We start from the raw sequence: 8,469 nt of genomic DNA, 5'->3' as shown, positions 1-8,469 counted from the left end.
GCAGCATCTGGCTTTAGAGAGGAAAATTCATGAAAATTTATGGACAGAAATTGTACAACACAATTTGGACCTTTTGTTGGCACTGTAACAGTTCATTTTTGCAACCTAGTTCTTCTAAGAAGTTTGCTTCTAGGTAATAAAATGTATATACAGGTAATTATAGTTAATTATATGAAATATAGTTATATAGATTTATAATTAATATAATCATAAATTAGAAATATATAATTATTTCTTTATAAGTTATATTTTACATTAACTATGCCTATATGTAATATAAAATATATAAATATATAAGTACAAATATATTTAAATATAATTCTATGTACCTTACACATATAAATATGTTATATACAACATTTTATCATAGAAGCAAGTTACATATCATTATGTATAGTATGCATTTTGTGTATCTATAGGTGTATATATTTCTTAACAAATGTTAGCCTGACAGTGGGCATAGAGGCTAACATTTTTTTCTTCAATTCTTGGAATAAAGCATGCCATCCAGTTAAATTATCTGTCAGGTTTTCATGTTACTCCTCTGATTTTGATTGCCTAGTATTCTCTGTATCTTAGTCATTAAATGAAAGATATCATCAATTTTTCGTTTGTGCTGAAGAAAAATGTAACCTTGCCATGTAAGAGGCAGGAAGGATTTTTATGAAATGCCTTTTATTTGAATAAGAAGAAATCAGTGCTTCTTTGGATAAATCAGCCAAACAGCTGCACTTTAGTTTGTAGTGAAAAATGGATGTACTTAGAAACTTGTGCTATTCTCCTGTGAAAACCCCGTGCGTCGTGATGCTTCTGAGCAGCACTGTGTGACTGGTCACACCGAGCCAGGGCCCTGCCTGGATTGTGTCTCTTACTGTGCGCTCAGCTTTCAGAGTTAGCATTAGACTCGTATCATCGAAAGGACCGAGGGACCACCGAGCCCTCATCCCTCCGCGTCATCTCTAGACTCCAGGGCTGAGATGAGCTGCTCAAAACGTGTGTTTCTCAGGAAGACAGATGCCTAGAGCGATGTATTTCACCCGAGTATCTGGACATTGTAGGAACCACCCCCCTTTGCCTTTGAATTAGTTCACTCTAATTTAATGGATAATTGTGGAACTGAAAAGCCCAGGAAATGGGTAACCACTGTTATTATGGTTTTTTTGCTAATATGTGCTCTCAGGAAAAGGAAAAATAAATACTGATTTCAGCTGATCAATCCCAAATGGGTTTATCATGTTCAGTTGGCTGAAGCAGTTCTTACATGTTTGCTTGAAGATCTCAAACATTTCTGTTTTGGAACTAAAAAGGATAAAAAATATATAAAGTCCATGAATATATTAAAAATTGTTATAGCTGAGAAAAATGTTCAGAACATGTAAGCCTTCTAGATTCCTCTTTGATTTTCAACCTGTACATGTGTCAGTCAAAATAAAAACTTAAAAAAAGTCTTAAAACTGGAATTATTTGAAGTATAACTTTAAGAGATATATTATTTTTGTATTTGTTATATTTGTTAACCTTAACAAATTTTTTCAATTTTTATTGGAATATATTTTGTATACAATGTTGTGTTACTTTCAAGTGTACAGCAAAGTGAATCAGTTATACGTATTCATACATCCACTCTTTTTAGGTTCTTTTCTCATATAGAGCATTACAGAGTATTGAGTTCTCTGTGCTATACATTAGATCCTTATTAGTTATCAGTTTTATATATAGTAGTGTGTATATTGTTAGATTCTTTCAATAACCCTCCCTTGATAGAAATTCTGGATTCAACACAATAGAAATGCAGGTGGGAGGCTGGCTGCAGACACAGCTGAACCCAGGAACCTGATCAGTGTCGTCAGGGCTGGCTCTCTGTCTCTCTCTTTCTCTCCTTCTCTTTGTTTCCTGCACAGTAGCACAGATTTTCTGTATGTACTAAGCATGTTTACCCATGATGATTTATCAACCCTACCTATAAGCATTTGCTGTTCAGTTGCTAAGTCGAGTCCGACTCTTTGCGGCCCCATGGACTGCAGCACGCCAGGCTTCCCTGTCCTTCTCTCTCTCTCCCCCATAAATAGCTCTGCAGATACATCCTAGAAGGACCGACACAACCTCGTGTTGTCATGGTCCATTCCTCAACCAATCACAGTACCATCTGACTGGTTGAGGCTGCATCCTTCCTGGTAGAGCATGCTGGTCCTCACCCTAACCAACCGTAGCATGTACCCCCAGAGGAGAGAAGGCAGAAGAGAACCTGGGTAGATGATAACAGTGGATGCCCCTGTGTCCAGTATTCCCGTTTACCTGATGCCTAGAATCTGCTGCACTTGAACAAAGTCACTCAGGCAATAAGCGCCGAAGCAGGGACTTCCTTGGTGATCCAGTGCTTAAGATTCCACTGCACGGGACACAAGTTCAGTCCTTGGTCAGGGAACTAAGTTCCCCTGTGTGGCATGCCAAAAAGATGAACAAACAGAAAGTACAAAAACCACTGAAGCAAAATTATTTAGAACATCAAACTTAAATGAATACTCTTCAGTGTCAGTCCAGATGTATATACTTCGATTGGCCTTGAGAGCAAAGGTTACCAATTTTTTCCACCCAGTTTTCTGAGGAGGTGAACAATGAATCCAGTACATGAACCATGAACTTCCAGATGTTCAAGCTGGTTTTAGAAAAGGCAGAGGAACCAGAGATCAAATTGCCAACATTTGATGGATCTAAAAAGCAAGAGAGTTCCAGAAAAACATGTACTTTTGCTTTATTGACTATGGAAAAGTCTTTGGCTGTGTGGGTCATAACAAACTGTGGAAAATTCTTAAAGATGGGAATACCAGACCACCTGACCTGTCTCCTGAGAAATCTGTATGCAGATCAAGAAGCAACAGTTAGAACTGGACATGGAGCAACACCCTGGTTCCAAATCGGGAAAGGAGTACATCAAGGCTATATATTGTCACCCTGCTTATTTAACTTATATGCGGAGTACATCAGGTGAAATGCCGGGCTGGATGAAGCACAAGCTGGAATCAGGATGGCTGGGAGAAATATCAGTAACCTCAGATACCCAGATGACACCACCCTTATGGCAGAAAAAAAAGAAAGAACTAAAGAGCCTCTTGATGAAAGTGAAAGAGGAGAGTGAAAAAGTTGGCTTAAAGCTCAACGTTCAGAAAACTAAGATCATGGCATCTGGTCCCATCACTTCATGGGAAATAGATGGGGAAACAGTGGAAACAGTGAGAGACTTTATTTTTTGGGGGTGGGGCCTCCAAAATCACTGCAGATGGGGACTGCAGCCTTGAAATTAAGATGCTAGATCCTTGGAAGAAAAGTTCTGATCAACCTAGACAGCATATTAAAAAACAGAGACATTACTTTACCAACAAAGGTCCATCTAGTCAAAGCTATGGTTTTTCCAGTAGTCATGTATGGATGTGAGAGTTGGACCACAAAGAAAGCTGAGCACCGAAGAATTGATGCTGTTGAACTGTGGTTTTGGAGAAGACTCTTGAGAGTCCCTTGGACTGCAAGGAGATCCAACCAGTCCATCCTAAAGGAAATCAGTCCTGAATATTCGTTGGAACGATTGATACTGAACCTGAAACTCCAATACTTTGGCCAGCTGACGCAAAGAACCGATTCTTTGGAAAAGACCCTGTTGCTGGGAAAGATTGAAGGTGGGAGGAGAAGGGGATGACAGAGGATGAGATGGTTGGATGTCTTTACTAATTTGATGGACATGAGTTTGAGTAAACTCCAGGAGTTGTTGATGGACAGGGAGGCCTGGCATGCTGCAGTCCATGGGGTCGCAAAAGAGTCGGACATGACTGAGCAACTGAACTGAACTGAACAATAAATAGGGAAATGCTCATCTGTTTAGTAAATTTTTATTGGGTGTTCTCCCTGTGCTAGATGCTGTCCTGGACACTTGGAGATATAGCACAGAACAAAATGAACAAAAATCCATGTCTTCACGAATGTTACATACTTGGTGCCCTCAGTTGCTTCAGTCCTGTCTGACTTTACGACTCCATGTTCATGGAATTATTCCAGCAAGAATACTGGAATGGGTTGCCATTTCCTCCTCCAGGGGACCTTCCTGATCCAGGGATCAAACCTGCATCTCCTGGACAGCCACATCGAACCTGTGGCTCATGCGTTGACAGGTGTATTTTTTTTTTTTTTTTACCACTGGCATCATCGGGAGAAGAGTGCACTGCTTTCAAAAATATAATGTGTACTGCCCAGTGTTAGATACTTCACTATTCCTGAGGGATGAAATGTACATAATAAGATTTATACCATAGAACAGAGATGTGATTCTTGTTACACAGACCCATATTAATTCAGGACATAAGTCTTTGTGGTTGTGGCTTCTTCAATGCAGCCCTTTCCATGAGGAGCTGAGTACGCTGGTCTTACATTGAAGTGATTCCTCTCCTCTCTCCTTAAGTGATTAAATCATGCCCGAAGGAATTTAGGTTACATCTCTTCTACGTCCTTGTCTCTTGAACAAGAATTAACTGTAACTATCTCAAAGGACCCACTACATTGACCACTGTTTATTCTGAATATGCGGTTCCCAGGCACCCTGCAGATGGTTTGTCATGTATGTACTATCTCATTTACTCCTCACAACAACCGGACAAGCTATGTACCACTGTGACCCCATTTCACAGATGAAGAAAGTGAGGCTTAGGCTCTGTGTGTCACGACTCAAACTGAGAAATCTTTAAATTTCTCCCATTGTCTCTAAGTTAGAATGCCCCTTTTCTTCCCTGCCTTACTGATTCAAAGGCCTAGAGTCCAGCGTAGAAAGGCAGTGTAGAAATGAGGTCAACCTCATTTTCAAACTCCTTACATTGATGAAAAGGGACAGATGTATTAATCTAAAGAGTTCTTGGGGAAGGTATGGAAAGAAAAACCATTAGGCCAAACTAGAGAAAAGGAAATAACTACCCAGCGAGGAGATCCTGTGTGGCTCTAGCCTGAGCTGGGAAGGTGTGAGCTGGTGGGGTCAAGTCTCTTACCCAGAAGAAACTGAGTAAGATTCAAACAGATGCAGGAATCTGAGGTCGTGCCATCCTCAGAGGCTGACAGCCAATATCGAGCCTGCCTAGAAGTGCAGACGAAGCACTCGGCCAATTCCATTTTACTTACAGCCTCGTAAGCCGGGACTGGTAACTCTCTGTGGTGTCTTTTAGTGGAAGAAGCGAATCAGGGGTGACTGCTTTAAGTATCTTTCAGGGTAAATGGCTTTTAGACCCTGGAGTTCTATGTCTTATAACACATCACATGTCAGGCCCTGCTCTCTACTGGCATTTCAGAGATGGGTGGACACCCCTGGGTTGCAGCTCCCCTAGCACCTTGGTGAGGTACTAGTTTTCGTATCTAGCATTTATTGCTCTAGGTGTTAAAAAATAAATCACCTCTTTAAAAGGTCAGTGTGGTTTATACTAACTGTGTGAGCAATGAAAATAACAATCTGGGGCAAGCTTATTTATTATTCTTCAAATGAGAAAAGTAGTATTGCCTCATGGCAAAGAGCTGGGAAATGAGAATGCTAGAGAAAATGGCTTATAACCTCACCACCCTAATCCCTTTTAAGATCGTGTTGTGCTTTTTCTTCAGGAGGTTGATGCTGTTTGTTTTTGTGTGTTGTTTTGCTGCTTGTTTTCTCTTTGTTCTTCAAAGCACAGTGTTTATGAGGAAGGCTGTTTAGGACTGTGGTTGCAGTAAATCTAGAAGAAGAAATGCATTTGTTAGAAGAGGCAAGTCACAGATTCTTGTAGCATATTGAAAATTGTACTTGTAGTATAATCATTGCACATCATTCTTATAGCATTTTGAAAATTGCTAATATGAAGCTGGAGTTGCCTCCTTGCTGGAGGGTGATTAAAGCCTATGTGTGTGGCCCAATTCATCCTGTAGTGGAACTCAAAGACAGGTGCTCATGTTACTTTTTTTCCTCAAGTGCACTGAATTGTCCTTGTTGAGTTGCATTGGATTGTCCAGCAGAAAATCTTTCCTGGAGTTGGAATATCCAAGGGGTCTGAATGTACCAGAATCAGATTCGTAGAGACAAGAAGGCATCCTGAGATGCCTTGCACATTGAAGTGAAACATTGCAAGAGAGAGAGCTGATTTGCAACTGAAAATAGATAGAAAATAGACATGTTACTCCCGTGTGAAAGTTTCTCAGTCGTGTCCGACTCTTTGTGACCCCATGGACTATATAGTCCATGGAATTCTCTAGGCCAGAATACTGGAGTGGGTAGCCTTTCCCTTCTCCAGGGGATCTTCCCAGCCGAGGGATCGAACCCAGGTCTCTCGCATTGCGGGCAGATTCTTTACCAGCTGAGCCACAAGGGGAGCCCAAGAACACTGGAGTGCATAGTCTATCACTTCTCCAGCAGAGCTTCCCGACTCAGGAATTGTACTGGGGTCTCCTGCATTGTAGGCGGATTCATTACCAAATGAGCTCTCAGGGAAGCCTCATCTTTCTCTGTTTAATCACTGTTGTGTACAGTTCAAACATCCATTCACTCACAGATGCTTCTTAAGGAGCAATATGTGCTTGGTGCTGCCTCTGTGAAGGCCAGTGAGACAGATATGGCTCCTGACCTCTTGGGGCTTATAGTTCGCTGGAATTAGCCTGACACAGAGACCTTGAGATCCTGTTGACCACAGGTCGACCTCACAGCACACAGGTAGGAGAGAGGTGACAGGTGGCCCATGAATGACCATCAAAAACATTTTGTCTTGCACATCACATCTGTGTTCACTATCATTTACATGCTTCCTTTTGCTTTCAACAAATTTGTTTTTCTGTGTCCTTACTTTTTACGTGTTTATTTCTGGCTGTGCCAGGCCTTTGTTTCTGAGCAGGCTCTTCTCTGTCTGTGGTGAGCGGGGCTGCTCTCCAGTTGTGATGCATGAGTGTCTCATTGCAGTGGCTTCTCTTGTTATGGAACAAAGGCTCTAGGGTACCTGGGCTCAGTCGTTGTGGCTCCTGAGCTCTAGGGCACAGGCTTAGTAGTTGTCCTGTGGCATGTGGGATCTTCCCAGATCAGGGATGGATGCTCTCAGCAGATTTAAGTGCTATGTCATGGGTATGACTTGTAAAAATGGGCATGATTTAAAAAAAAAAAAAAACGCTTTACTTAGGTTCATCTAGGACTTTTATAGTATCTAGTCATACAGTTAGGAGAAGGCAATGGCAACCCACTCCAATACTCTTGCCTGGAAAATCCCATGGATGGAGGAGCCTAGTAGGCTACAGTTCATGGGGTCGCTAGGAGTCGGACACGACTGAGTGACTTCACTTTCACCTTTCACTTTCATGCATTGGAGAAGGAAATGTCAACCCACTCCAGTATTCTTGCCTGGAGAATCCCAGGGACGAGGGAGCCTGGTGGGCTGCCATCTATGGGGTTGCACAGAGTCGGACACGACTGAAGCGACTTAGCAGCAGTAGCAGCAGTCATACAGTTAGGTCTTTATTCCATGTTGAGCTTATTTTTGTATATGATGTTAGAGAATGGTCTAATTTCATTCTTTTACATGTAGGTGTCCAGCACTCCTTATGGAAGAGACTGTCTTTTCTCCACTGTATATTCTTGCCCACTTTGTCCTAGATTAATTGACCGTAGGTGCTTGGGATTATTTCTGGGCTTTCTGTACTGTTTCATTGATCTCTATGTCTGTTTCTGTGCCAGTGCCACACTATTTTGATTACTATAACTTTGTAGTATAGTCTGAAGTCCAAGCATGCAATTCTTTTAGCTCTGTTCTTTCTCAAGATTGTTTTGGCTATTTGGAGTCTTTTGTGTTTTCATGAAAATGTAATTTTTGTTTTGTTCTAGTTCTGTGAAAAATGCCATTGGTACTATGATAGGGATTGCATTGAATCTGTAGATTCCCTTGGGTAGTCTGATAATTTGACAATATTGACTCTTTCAGTCAAAGAACATGGTATATCTTTCCATCTGTTTGTGTCACCTCCAGTTTCTTTCAGCAGCATCTTATAGGTTTCAGAGTACAGGTCTTTTGCATCCTTAGGTAGGTTTATTCCTACATATTTTATTCTTTCTGATGTGATGGTAAATGGGATTGTTTCTTTAATTTCTCTTTCTGATATTCTGTTGTTAGTGTATGGAAGGAAGTGTGACAGATTTTTGTATATTCATTTTTTATCATGCAGCTTTACTGAATTCATTGATGAGTGCTAGTAGTTTTACAGTAGCATTTTTGGGATTTTTCTACACGTAGCATCATGTCATCTGCAAACAGTGATACTTTTGCTTCTTCTTTTCCAACTCAGAGTATACGGGGTCACAAACAGATGCCTCTATGGAGCATGTAGGTAGCAGAAATAAGTCAGGTTGGCATATTTAAATACATAGGGATATTCTTTTCTCAAAGAATTATACCCCCTAAAATATGTGCAGGTCTCTTGGTCTGCATGTTATTCCCC

The sequence above is a fragment of the Giraffa tippelskirchi genome, chromosome 13 (genome assembly GCF_054371585.1).
Source record: "Giraffa tippelskirchi isolate mGirTip1 chromosome 13, T2T-mGirTip1v1.2.pri, whole genome shotgun sequence".
Classification (NCBI taxonomy): Eukaryota; Metazoa; Chordata; class Mammalia; order Artiodactyla; family Giraffidae; genus Giraffa; species Giraffa tippelskirchi.
This window is presented reverse-complemented; position numbering follows the sequence as displayed.